Genomic DNA, 13,606 nt, shown 5'->3' on the forward strand with positions numbered 1-13,606 from the left:
TCCATTCCTCTAAGGATGATATGTGGGTCCATTCCTCTAAGGATGATATGTGGGTCCATTCCTCTAAGGATGATATGTGGGTCCATTCCTCTATGGATGATCTGCCAGAACCATGAGTTGTAGGGCTTCCAACACAGACATCTTCTCTTGTCCTGATGCACTTCCCTAGAGGGGATACTTTCCATATCCCATCTGAAAGTATTTGCCAAGTCTGGATTTCTGTGGTATTTTGAAAGCCAAGAAGAGGGAAAGGAACAGAGAGGTTTACAATGTTCTCTGATATCACATGACCATTTCTTCCCTGACTTCAATTATGCTTTGTGTCTCCAAGTTCAAAACTTACCTGACTTAAAGTTCCTAGCAGCCTCCTTATTGCTTTTATCTAAATTTATATTGAACAATTCTACCAATAACTCCTCAGTAATCAGAGGCTGGGGTGAAAATGTGCTAGCTCAAAGAGGTTGAGGAGCAGATAGTTGGCTTTCCTTCTTAACCGGCTTCTCTGGAGATTTTCCCATCCTTCCAATCCAAAAGAAACAATCAAACTCTCCTTCCCTTCCTTCCTGTACATTTCTCTGTCTTCCTGACTCCCTTTTTACTCTCTATGACTACCTCCTGTCAACTAGCTGCTGCCTCTGCCTCCTGACCTCAGCCTTTTATTTAATTAACACATTCTCGTGTTCACAGTGTGATCAAATATCCTGTAATAGTTCCCCCTTTTTGGCTCAATAAAATATGACAGTGAAACTATATATAATAAGAACAATTATCATATGAGAATTACATTTACAACATTGAGTCCATTTGTATTTGCTGAATTTGGTAACAAGGAAAACTGTAAAACTCTAACTACTTAGTCTTCACCCAATCAGAGACCTGAAAATGAGTAAACAGAAAGGGCAGAACAATCAACTTCAAAAACCACAGAAACAACAGAGACATCTGGCTGCCTGGACAATCACTAAGGTGCCTCTGCAACACTGGAGAATCAATCCTGGGCCTATAGGCCCAGAATATCTGACAAACCTTTCTGTGTAGCAGGGATTTTTGAAGGACTGGCCTACCTTATATTGGCAGTTGACATGCTTTGTGACCTGCTTATCCAATGTGACAGGGTATTGTCAGCAGTCGAAACAAGGGCAGTTTCTTGCCCAGTGGATAGCTTTGCCACATTTGAAGCAAGCCCCATATGAAGGTTCTTTGATGCCCATCATTTTTTTAAAAAATAGATTGTTGCTTCCAGGGGCAGATATGTCTCACTCTCATAAAAAGTCAGGGAGGGGAGCAGAGAAAAATGTAGAGCTCAATAAAAATCAATAAAAAAATGAAAAACGTCTTACGTTATTAAAACATTTTAAATGCCATATTCTTCAGATCTCAGGAACTGTTCGAAGACCACCTATCTAAAATACATGAGGCTAAATAAAGCTTATTTCTGTCTACATCTAAACATTTAGTACAAGTTTGATTGTTATCTTAGTTATCCTAAACAGTTTGTATTACAAACTTTATATTACAATTTTAAATGAGTTGCAGAGGTACAATACCTTACAGTATGTTGTAAAATAACCTTAAATTTGTATCGATATACAAAACCCCATACCAATGCAAAATGCTTGAAACAAGTAGTTGCATTTCAGTTTAAACGTAGATTCAATCATCAATCCTTTTATCCTCTCATTTGATTTTCCGAGAGAGTTTTAGTACAGAGGTGATTAAGTGAGTTATAGAAGGGAAAGGGAAGGGGGAGCAGGACACACACACACACAGAGAGAGAGAGAGAGAGAGAGAGAGAGAGAGAGAGAGAGAGAGAGAGAGAGAGGGAAGCAGCAGCCATCTCTTCTGAAGAGGGACAGGTAGTAACCTATCATTTCCATATCACCATTTGCACCCTTTTTAAAGATAAAAGAGAAAGAAGGATAGAGGAATTGAAAAGAAAGACAAAAAGAGAAAAGACAGAAAGAAAAATCTCCCTTAATCTAGCCTTCTTTGTTTAGTTACCTCCTTAATTGTGACCAATAACAACTTGCAAACCCCCTAAACAATGACAAACATCCATAACCCACCAAATGATCAAAAGTCACCCATCCCACCTCTCACGAATGTGGGCATAGTGTTCTTTTTTTCAATATTAAAAGTGTCATCTTTAATATCTGATTAGTGAGCATTAAGCTTGAACTCGGTGTTGGACTGAGCATTTAACATTGTTATTATCCCCACTTGATAGATATGGAATCTGTGATGCAGAAGGTCAGGTAGCTGGCAAGGGTCCTGTAGAGACGCGAAGATGGTTGGGTCTTCTGAGTGCACAGCCTCAAGAGTGGGCTAGGCCAGGCCAACTGACCTTTTCCAGGGAGTTGGCTGCCAAGGGCTTGCCTTGCTCTTCCCTGGTTCAGTGACGATTGGGAGACATGGTTCTAGTGTGGACACTCCCAATTTGGGATGTGAATCTATACAAGTCCCTTCCTTAGTCAAGTCTTGGTGACTTCACTCCTCAAACAGGAAGCTGAACAAGACTGTGAGTCCAGCATTCTACCCTCTTTAATGTCCTAGGCTTTCCCCTACCTTGGGATGTCTCTAAGATGAGACATGCCCTCACTTTCTGCCATCTTCTGCCAATCTGTCATAATCACTGATCTTTTTTATTGTTTTTAATTGAGCTATATAGTTTTCTATGCTCCCCATCCTTCCTCTCCCCTCTGCTTCAACCCTCTTCCATGGTCCCCATGCTCCTAATTTACTCAGGAAATCCTGTATTTTTCTACTTCCCTTGTAGATTAGATTCATGTATGTCTCTCTTAGGGTCCTCTTTGTTGTCTAGGTTCTCTAGGATCGTGAATTGTAGGCTGGGTTTTCTTTGCTTTATGTCTAAAAGCCAGTTATGAGTGAGTACATATGATAATTGTCTTTCTGGTTCTGGGTTACCTCTCTCAGTATGATGTTTTCTAGATCCTTTCATTTGCCCACAAATTTCAAGATGTCATTATTTTTTTCTGTTGTATAGTACTCCATTGTGTAAGTGTACCACATTTTCCTTATCCATTCTTCAGTCAAGGGGCATTTAGGTTGTTTCCAGGTTCTGGCTATGACAAACAATGGTGCTATGAAAACAGTTGAGCACCTTTGGGTATATACCCAAAAGTGGTATTGCTGGGTCTTGAGGTATGTTGTTTCCTAATTTTCTGAGAAATCACCATACTGATATCCAAAGGAACTGTACCGGTTTGCACTCCCAACCACAATGGAGGAGTGTTCCCTTTACCCCACATTCTCTCCAGCATAAGTTGTCATCAGTGTTTTTAATTTTGGCCATTCTTTCAGGTGTAAAATTGAATCTCAGAGTTGTTTTGATTTGTATTTCTCTGATGACTAAGGATGTTGAGCATTTCCTTAAGTGTCTTTCAGCCATTTTAGATTCTTTTCTTGAAAATTTTCTGTTTATGTCTGTACCCCATTTTTATTAGATTATTTGTTCTTTTGATAACCAATTTCTTGAGTTCTTTATATATTTTGGAGATCAGCCTCTGTCTGATGTGGGGTTGGTGAAGGTCTTTTCCCATTCTGTAGGCTGCCATTTTACCTTGCTGACCATGTCCTTTGCTTTACAGAGGGTTCTCGGTTTCAGGAGGCCCCATTTATTGTTTCTTTCTGTGTCTAGCTACTATTTAGGAAGTGGTCTCCTGTTCCAATGCATTCAAGTGTACTTTCCACTTTATCTTCTATGAGGCTCAGTGTGGTTGTTCAAGTCTTGCTGTTGTAGAGCCACCAGTTTTTATTGGTGTCATGTTGCTCTTTGTGGTGTTGAGTGTGTTCTTACCTTGTCTATTCATCTTCTCCTCTGATTGATGTAGTTGGGGCCATGTCTCTGGTGATCAATCTTCTAGGTGCCAGTGGATCCAAGGCTCAAATGGTTGCTCCTTGTGGTGCAGGCAGGGCCATGTTTCCAGTCACCCTAGAGGTTACTTGGTGTTACTGAAGGTAGCTTAGCACTCCCAGGGGTCACTCTGCAATCCCTGAGGATCTTTTTGGGCCTGCTACCACAGAGGTTGCTTGCTTGTGCCTGCTCCTCCGGATGCCACTGATTCACGCCCATCCTGCCAAAGTCTCTGTCTGAAGCCTGCTCCCTTAGTGGTGGCTCCCTTGTATCTTTTCCTTTTGCCTTGGGCCTGCTCTGGTGGAGGTCACTGGCTCAAGCTCCTGTGGAGGTTGCTGCCTTGGGCCTGCTCTGGCTGAAGTCACTGACTCAGGCCTATTTCCACAGATGTTCCTGTCTTGGGCCTGTTCCCATGGAGGTTCCTGGCTTTGGCCCAATCCCACAGAAGTCTCTGGCTTGGGCCTGTTCCCTTGGAGGTCCCTGACTCACATCTGGTCCCTCAGAGGTCTCTGGCTCAGGCCTGCTCCTTGATGGTCACTCCCTTGTACCTGCTCCTAATAAATAAATGGTAATTTTGACAGAAGTAGGTATGAATGGAGGGCCAGCTATGTGAAAAGAGACAAGAAGAGCAGAAGTCAGAGTGATCCATCCCTAAAACAAAGCAGAACAAAGACTGCCAACCAATCAGCCAAAGACAAATACAGACCAAATTTTCTCTCCTAATTCTCAGACAGGACAAGCTCTACTGACAACTAGATCCTAGACTTCTGCCTTTCTGATCTGTGACCTAAGTCACACTCCTGGTAGTTCTTTAGTATTTAGCCCTTTAAACACACACACATACGCACACATACTGGACTCTGGAAATGCATCAGTTCAATTTTTCTCTCTTTTGTCTCCAGCAGAGGAGACTGTGATCAGATGGTAAAATATTCAGGAAAACTATAAAAGCAAAAAGGAACAAGTCACCTTCCAGGAGAACTCTGTCATCTGCAGAATTTGTCCCTTTACAGACAGTTGGAGTTTTAGATTTTATTAATGTACCAAACTTATTGTTACTCATAAATTTAGAACAAAAAAAGACTGTGATAATTGTAAAGAACCAGATTTACAACCTTTAAACTCAGGCTGATACACTGAACACCTGAAAATACTAGTCTCTGTAACTTTTCCATCATCCTGAAATGTTCTCCTACCAACCTCTCCTTTATCTCAGACTCTCATCTAATGGATGGATGAAATGTTTCCTCTTTGGTTTACTCTCTTCCATCAAAGAACTTACTTTGCGCCTCTTCAACAAGATTCTTACTTCTTGAGTGAGCTCTTAGAGAGAATTATCAAATTCAAAGGGAATGTATAATTGATAGAATTTGAAGGTAAAAAGTTTTTAAGTTTCAGAATCTTGGGATTTTCCCCCTATTATTATTTTTCCCAACAAAACATAGCTAAGAATTATAGCAATTTAGATTTTGTTTGAACTCCAACTCTGCCACTTATCTATGTGATAATGGAAAAAATATTTCAGCCCTCAGTCTCCATTTATTTATTTGTATTTAGTTGTAAATAATACATATTTCATAAGACTGTCATGGAAATTAAATGAAATAGGATAAATAAAACTCACAGACAATGCCTTGTACTATGACTTCTAGTATACAATAACTTCTAGCCACACCCATTCCATTCTTCATTTTTCTTACCCAATTGGATCACAGTATTAAGTCAGTTCTCCTATAGAGAATTCCTCCCCCATGCATCCCTGTTTTGCATATCTCAGAAAGAAACTGTACAAGAAGTCACAGGTTGAGCATCTTTTGGGTATATGCCTGAGAGTGGTATTGCTGGATCCTCAGATAGGCTGATCCCCAATTTTCTGAGAAACCGCCATATTGATTTCTAAAGTGGTTGTACAAGCTTGCATTCCCACCAGCAATGGATATGTGCTCCCCTTACTCCACATCTTCTCCAGCATAAGCTATCATTAGTGGTTTTTGATCTTAGCCATTCTGACAGGTGTAAGATGGTATCTCAGAGTTGTTTTGATTTGTATTTCCCTGATGGCTAAGGATGTTGAACATTTTCTTAAGTATCTTTTGGTCATTTGAGATTCTTCTGTTGAGAATTCTATGTTTTTAGAATTTTAATGTCTAATTTCTTGAGTTCTTTATATATTTTGGAGATTAGTCCTTTGTCTGATGTGTGGTTGGTGAAGATCTATTCCCATTCAGTAGGCTTCCTTTTTGTCTTATTGACTGTGTCCTTTGCTTTATAGAAGCTTCTCAGTTTCAGGAGGTTCCATTTATTTATTGTTGCTCTCAGTGTCTGTGCTACTGGGGTTATATTTAGGAAGTGGTTATATTTAGTGCATGGTTCTTTGCCCATGCATTGAAGACTACTTACCATTTTCTCTTCTATAGGGTTCAGTGTCGTTGGATTTATATTGAGGTCTTTAATCATTTGAACTTGAGTTTTGCGCCTGGCGATAGCTATGGATCTATTTTGATTCTTCTACATGTTGATATCCAGTTATGCCAGCACCATTTGTTGAAGAAACTTTCTTTTTTTCCATTGTATAATTTTAACTTCTTTGTCACAAATCAGGTGTCCATTGGTGTGTGGAACAAAAGCATTTGTTCAACTATGTTCATAAAGCATTATTTGTAATAGGCAGAACCTGGAAAAAACCTAGATGCCCCTCAACTGAAGAATGGATAAAAAAGATGTGGCACATTTACATATTAGAGTACTACTCAGTGGTTAAAAAAAACCAATGGCATCTTGAATTTTGTATGCAAATGGATGTAATTAGAAAACACTATCTATTATGTATACAATATTCTTTCTGTGTGTATGCCTGAAGGCCAGAAGAGGGCACCAGACCTCATTACAGATGGTTGTGAGCCACCATGTGGTTGCTGGGAATTGAACTCAGGACCTTTGGAAGAGCAGGCAATGCTCTTAACCGCTGCGCCATCTCTCCAGTACAGGGTGGTGGTGGCGCACGCCTTTAATCCCAGCACTCAAGAGGCAGAGGCAGGCGGATCTCTGTGAGTTCGAGACCAGCCTGGTCTACAGAGCTAGTTCCAGGACAGGCTCCAAAGCCACAGAGAAACCCTGTCTCGAAAAACAAAAAAATAAAAAATAGAAAACACTATCATCAGTGAGGTAACCCAGGCCCAAAAAGATGAATATGCTATGTACTCACTCATAAGTGGATACTAGCTATAAACAAAGGACATTGAGCGTATAGTTCATGATCCTAAAGAAGCTAAGTAATAAGATGCACCCCAAGAGAAACATATAAATCCACCTGGAAATCAGAAACAGACAAGATTGCCTGACAAAATTCGGAGCATGGGAGTAGGGGAGTAAGGGAGGATAGAAGGGGAAGAGAAGGGGAGAAGGGGAGGGGTGAAGAGAACTTGAGGGAGTGGGATAGTAGAGATAGAGGAAGGACAGAGATGAGAGCAAGAAAAGAGATATCTTGATTGAGGGAGCCATTATAAGGTTAGCAGGAATCTGGCTTTAGTGAATTTCCCAGGAATCCATAGGATGGCCCCAGTTAAGACCCCAAGCAACAGAAGAGAGGGAGACAGATCTTGACTTGCCCTGTCAGACTGATGAATATTTAAATATCACCATATAACCTTCATCCAGCAACTGATGAAAACAGAGGCAGAGACCTGCGTTGGAGCACTGGACTGAGCTCCCAAAGTCCAGGTGAAGAGTGGGAGGAATGAGAATGTGAGCAAAGAGGTCAAGACCATGATGGGGACACCCATTGAAACAGTTTACCTGAGCTAATGGGAGCTCACCAACTCCAGCCGGACTAGGAAGAAATAAGCATAGGACCAAACTAGTCCCTCTGAATGTAGTTGACACTTGAATGGCTGGGGGAGACTGAGGGGTCACTGGCAGTGGCACCAGGATTTATCCCTACTGCATGTACTGGCTTTTTGGGATCCTATACTCTTTGGATGTATACCTTACTCAGCCTAGATATAGTAGGGTGGGCCTTAGACCTTCCACAAAGCAATGTGCCTTACCCTCTCTGAGGATTGGATGGGGGTAGGGTGGGAGGATGTGTGGAGGGAATGGGAGGAGGGCAGGGAGTGAGAACTTGGATTGGTATTTCTTAAAAATCTAATGAATTTAAAAATAAATTTTAAAAAAGTGGGAGTAAAACTCACACCATAGTAACAAAATAACATGGAAAAAAGAAGTCACAGCTTAGAAAAAGATCACGAGTTAATCTAGGACCCGAGAGACTAAACTCCATCTTGGTTAGTAGAAAGCCTGCTGTTTGAATACTCTGTCCTCAGCAATGTTGATCAGCATCACTACCAGTGTCCTGGGCCAGAAACTAATGATATGCATTCCCTGGGCTATTTACCTGTGAAAGACCTTCCTCGGTACCTAATTTTTCTGAATAAATGTTGGAATGCAGCTTGAATTTTGCAATCTTACGCCTTTTCATAAAGGCATATTTCTCTATATGGTTTGCTGAGCAATGAGTACTAAAGGGGGGAAGCTATCTGTTCTTTCCAATAAGTCTTTCAATATATTTCATCTCCATTTGTTTATAACTTGTTCGACTCATTCAGTCCTTATTCAAATGCTTGGATATTTAGAATACAATGTCCTTCTTACTTTGACCCATTTTCTTCCTTATTTGTCTCATGAATGATTGTAAGTACATTTTTCTTTATTAATAATATTAATCAATAATTAGAAAAATTTTCTTGATGGGTTATAGTGATGTCTTCATGACAATAAACTACATTATAATATTGTAGAATATTGGTACAGTATGAAATATAAATAAATTATACAATATGAAATCATTATATTACTAATTATTCAAAAGTTGTCTTCTATTAAAAATTTCTTTATGACAGGTGAAACAAACAGAATTTTTCTTTCTAACATAAGATGAGCGTGGAGATGACCAATTGCTCTTGTGGTTCAGTGATGCACTGTTACAAGTGACTCCCACTGTAGTTCTGCATAGACTGTAACAACTCCAGGAATCTTGTCCAACCAAAAAAAGATGGTTGGAAAACATTCAAACAATCTGTTTCTTTTCTCATTTTTAAAAGTTGTGGTGTGATTCACATGTCATAAAATGAATATATATTTTCCTTGTATTAACAATAAATTTCTCTCATATATATCTTGATATGGTTCCCTCCCCCACTATTTCCAGTTCCTCCTCACATCACCTCCCATCCAGATCCACTCCCTTTCTGTCTCTTATTAGAAAACAAGCAGGCTCCTAAAGGATTATGTTATATGATAAAGCAAAAACCATTACATCAAAGTTAGACAAAATAAACCAAAGATAAAGAGCCCAAGAATCAGGGACCCACTTATTTGCACTCAGAAATCCCAGAAAAACTCTAAATTTGAAGCCAGAACACATGCACAAAGGAAATGGTAAAGACCCATGAAACCCTGTGCATACTGCCTTAATCTCCATGAATTCATATAAACTTTAATTGTGTTGGTCTAGAGGTCCTTGTATCCTTAGTGTCCTCCATTCTCTCTGGTTCTTTTGCTTTTTCAGTCTCCTCTTCTACAGGGTTCCCTGAGCCTGGGCAGAGAGATTTGATAGAGATGCCCTGTTTAGGGCCTAGTATTCCCAGGTTTCTCTCTTTGCGGTGTCTGGCTGTGGTCTCTGTATTTGTTCCCCACTGATTGCAGGATGAAGCTGATCTATGAGTATAGCAGAATGTCATTAGGAGCCTTTTAATTACTACACTGTTTTTGTTTTAGAACAGTGAGTGCTATTTGGTTTTACTTTAGGTCCCTGCGCTATCTAGTTTGAGGTTCTGGATAACCCAAACAGTATTGGGCATGGTTTCATCTAACAGTGGGCCTTAAGTCAAATTAGATATTGGCTGGTTACTCCTGCAAGCTTTGTGCCATCATTACAGTGGTGTAGCTGGCAGGCAGGACACCACTGTGGATCTAAGAGTTTGTAACTGGCTTGGTGTTTGCTGTTCTCTTTTGGTAGCATGCAAAGTACCTTCCTGTGCCAAAAATTGCTAAAATTTAGGGGTTAAGACTCTATGTAGGTACCAGCTCAATTTCTCCATTTTCAGTGAGTTGTATAGGTGTTGTCTTCAGCAATGGATCAGTTTGTGAAGAGTAACCTATAGTCTTGGCAATAGCCTGGGTTGTTTGGGGATTCCCACGTGACCGCTTGGCTACCAACTCAATTAGATATAACCCAATCCCAGTACTGGAAGTTTCATTTGGTGACAAGAGATGCCAGTTGGGACTCTGTTTCCCTCGTTGTTTGGTGATTTCAATTGGATCTCCTTCATATATGTATATATTTCAGGAAGCTTCTACTTTATTAGGTTTCCACTACCCCTCAAATGTCCTCTAATTTTAGCTGTCTGTCCCCCAAATAAATGTATCTTAACTATACGCATTAATGACCGTTAGTAGATGTGAGGGTCCTGTCCCAGCCAAGTTCAGGTCCAGAGAGGAGGACGGGAAGTGGGCTCAAAGAAAAGTCTGATCACCAAATAAGTTTCACACAAATGGTGGCCCTGAATAGCTTGAGCCGTCTTTATTTATACATGCTTGTCCCACACTCCGGGGTTAACCTCGGACAAAACAAATGTGTTTTCTCCCAAATTTTTAAATTAAAACAATTTTAAACCAAAAACAGTGCTCAAATTTTGCTAGCTTAGCTAAACATTGAGCCAGGCACATCCTTGTCCTTACAAAGCTAAAAGGTGATAAACATGGGCATACCTTCTCAAGCACAACAGTACCTTTCAAAACTTAACAAGGCACATTTACAGTTAGCATACAGTTAGCTTGTATTTTCTAACTGTTCCCTTGCCCCAGATGAGGGTAGGGCACGTCCAAGTCTCTCTATAAAGGGCAAACTTTAGTAGGACACTCTTTTTCCACCACACCACATTGTTCTTAATGTTTTTTCCCAGAATGTGTTGCTTCATTATAGGTGCCCATTAACTTTTGTTGCCTCTGCTCCTGCCTGCACTGAGCCAGAAACTTCCCAGGGTCTGGGGTGATAGCTGGTATTTCCAGAAAAGAAACCTGAGAAACATCATTTCCCAAAGAATTTTAGGGGAAAATATTTGAGGAAATAAATGAGTTTTTGGGAATGATTACATCTGTCCCTACATTACTGATAAAGTGAATCTAAAAACCACCAAGAGAATCACCAACATTATGAGAGAGAAGAGAGCCTGCAGGCCACACAGTCCCAGCAGTATCTGGGCTGTCCCAAGGTCTACTGGTCATTGCTGAGTGAGAGACAAGCATCCATATGCTGATCTGAAACTAAGCCACATGGCTCACAAGTAGAATGTACATATTAAAGTAACTACCAGACAAATCAACAGAAGACCATTTTGTTCCTCTGAAACATATAGAACATTATAGAACAGCACCTAGGGCTGGAGAGATGGCTCAGAGGTTAAGAGCACTGACTGCTCTTCCAGAGGTCCTGAGTTCAATTCCCAGCAACCACATGGTGGCTCACAACCATCTGTAATGAAGTCTGGTGCCCTCTTCTGGCCTGCAAGCATACATGGAGGCTGAACATTGTATATATAATAAATAAATCTTTAAAAAAAAAAAAAGAACAGCACCTAGTTCCTCGTCACTGAAAGTTCATTTATGGTCATTTACACTCAGTCCGTTCACACATCCCAGGCGCACCTGCAGTTCTGATGGGCCGAGCCCTCATTTTTAGAAAGCCTAAATCATACAGTATTCTCACTTGCCTGAATTATTTTCTAAACAGAGTAATTTTGAGATTTTCTCAGGTCAAGTGTGTTGCTAGAGTATCTTTTAATTTCTGAGTCTTATAGAATTCTCTAATGAGGTGACTAAAACTTTCCCCAGACTGCCCTAACATGTAGCTCTAACATGAGTCATATCTAATTATATGGCTGCTCTGTTGGAAGGAAGGCTGGAAAGGGATTTGTCTCTCTAGGTTCTGCACTGGAGGCCAACCTGGAGTATCCTACAGAAATTGGCTTCTGCACAGATCAACTACATCGTTCAAAACTAATTCCACACTTTGAAATTTTGTGAAGGAATATATGATTCTTTCTATAAGGGACTGGTTATCTTATTTATATATGTCTATTTGAAATATGCATGTGTTCCAGACAGTGGTGGCACATGCCTTTAATCCCAGCATTCAGGAGGCAGAGGCAGGTGGATCTCTGTGAGTTCAAGGCCAGCCTGGTCTACAAAGCAAGTTCTAAGACAGCCAGTGCTGTTACACTGAGTAACCCTGTCTCAACCCCCCACCAAAATCAGCTAATGGTGATAAGAGATCAACACCATTAAGGTACTTCACAGAGAGAATAGGCTCATGTTTCCTTGGGACTCATTTCCACAGCACACAGAAGCTGTGTTCCAAAGAGGCCAAAGCTGAACTTGACAGTATGAAAGAGTCACTCACATGGTACTGATGTAGAAAAGGATGAAAGCCGCAGGGTCGAAGGGGTCATGGGAAGAAACTGAAGCTTGGTACCATTTGGCAGACTGGAGAATTGAAGGGAGACAAAGAAGGGGACCAGGGGTACTGGAGATGCTAAGACTGTCGACCACCCACCAAGGACAGCAGCCAGAGTAGACTGGAGCCAGCCTGAGAATAGGCGACGAGCTGTGGACAGCAACACTGGAGAGGTGGGACTGTCCAAGCCCTTTGTAACCTAGATCATGAGGGAATTCCAGATGTCAGACACGAGGCTACAGAATTTTCTTTATGGTCTTGACAAATACCGTAAAATGTAATGATTATTCTGATTTTTATATTTAATATTTTCTTTATGGATAAAATATGGTCTCTATTAGAGAAAAGTCCTTGGTTGCTGAAAAGAATGTGTATTTCATCACTATTGTTTGGAATATTCTCTAGATGTTAAAGTCATCTAAGCTAGTGTTCAGGTTAGCTCTCAAATTGTTTGTTTAATTTGATGACATAATTGTAGCATGAAGTCTAGTTGATGTTAATAAATAAAATTTTGGAGTCAGGTATTAGGGGGTGAAAGTTGAGGGATCAGAGACAGAGAGCATCTAGTCCTTAGAGTATTCTTACCTCTACTAATGCTCAGACCTAAAGGGCGACCCTGTCCTCAGACTGCATCTGAGGCCCACCTTATAGACTCTCTGCCCAGCCATATCACTCCGTCTCCACCTCCCTGGTGCTGGGATTAAAGGTATGGGACATCACCACCTGGCTCTGTTTCTCTTTGAGACTGGATCAATCTAATGTAGTCAGCGTAGCTTTGAACTAACAGAGATCCATCTGCGTCTGTCTCCCTGAGTCCTGGGTTTAAAGGTGTGTGTCACCACTGCCTGGCCTCTAGTGGCTTAGCTCTGCACTCTGATCTTCAGGCAAGCTTTTTTTTTTTTTTGTAAAACATAAACAAAGTATCACTATATCGCCACACATATTTACCAATGCAAATGTGATATTGCAGTCACCCACTATTGTATCTGAATATATTTGTCCATCTAAGTCCAATAGTGTTTATTTTATGAAAATAAATGCACTGATGTTCACAGCACATATAGTTATTAGAGCTTTGCGATGAATTACTTACAAAATTAATTATTCGAAGTATATGTAGTAACTGTATATGTGTTTGTGTGTAAGAGAGAGAAAGACAGACAGATACTGTGAGAGAGAGACAGAGAGGGAGAGGGAGAGGGAGAGAGGGGGAGGGGGAG

Source organism: Microtus ochrogaster, chromosome 26, assembly GCF_000317375.1.
Source record: "Microtus ochrogaster isolate Prairie Vole_2 chromosome 26, MicOch1.0, whole genome shotgun sequence".
In the NCBI taxonomy this organism is placed as follows: domain Eukaryota; kingdom Metazoa; phylum Chordata; class Mammalia; order Rodentia; family Cricetidae; genus Microtus; species Microtus ochrogaster.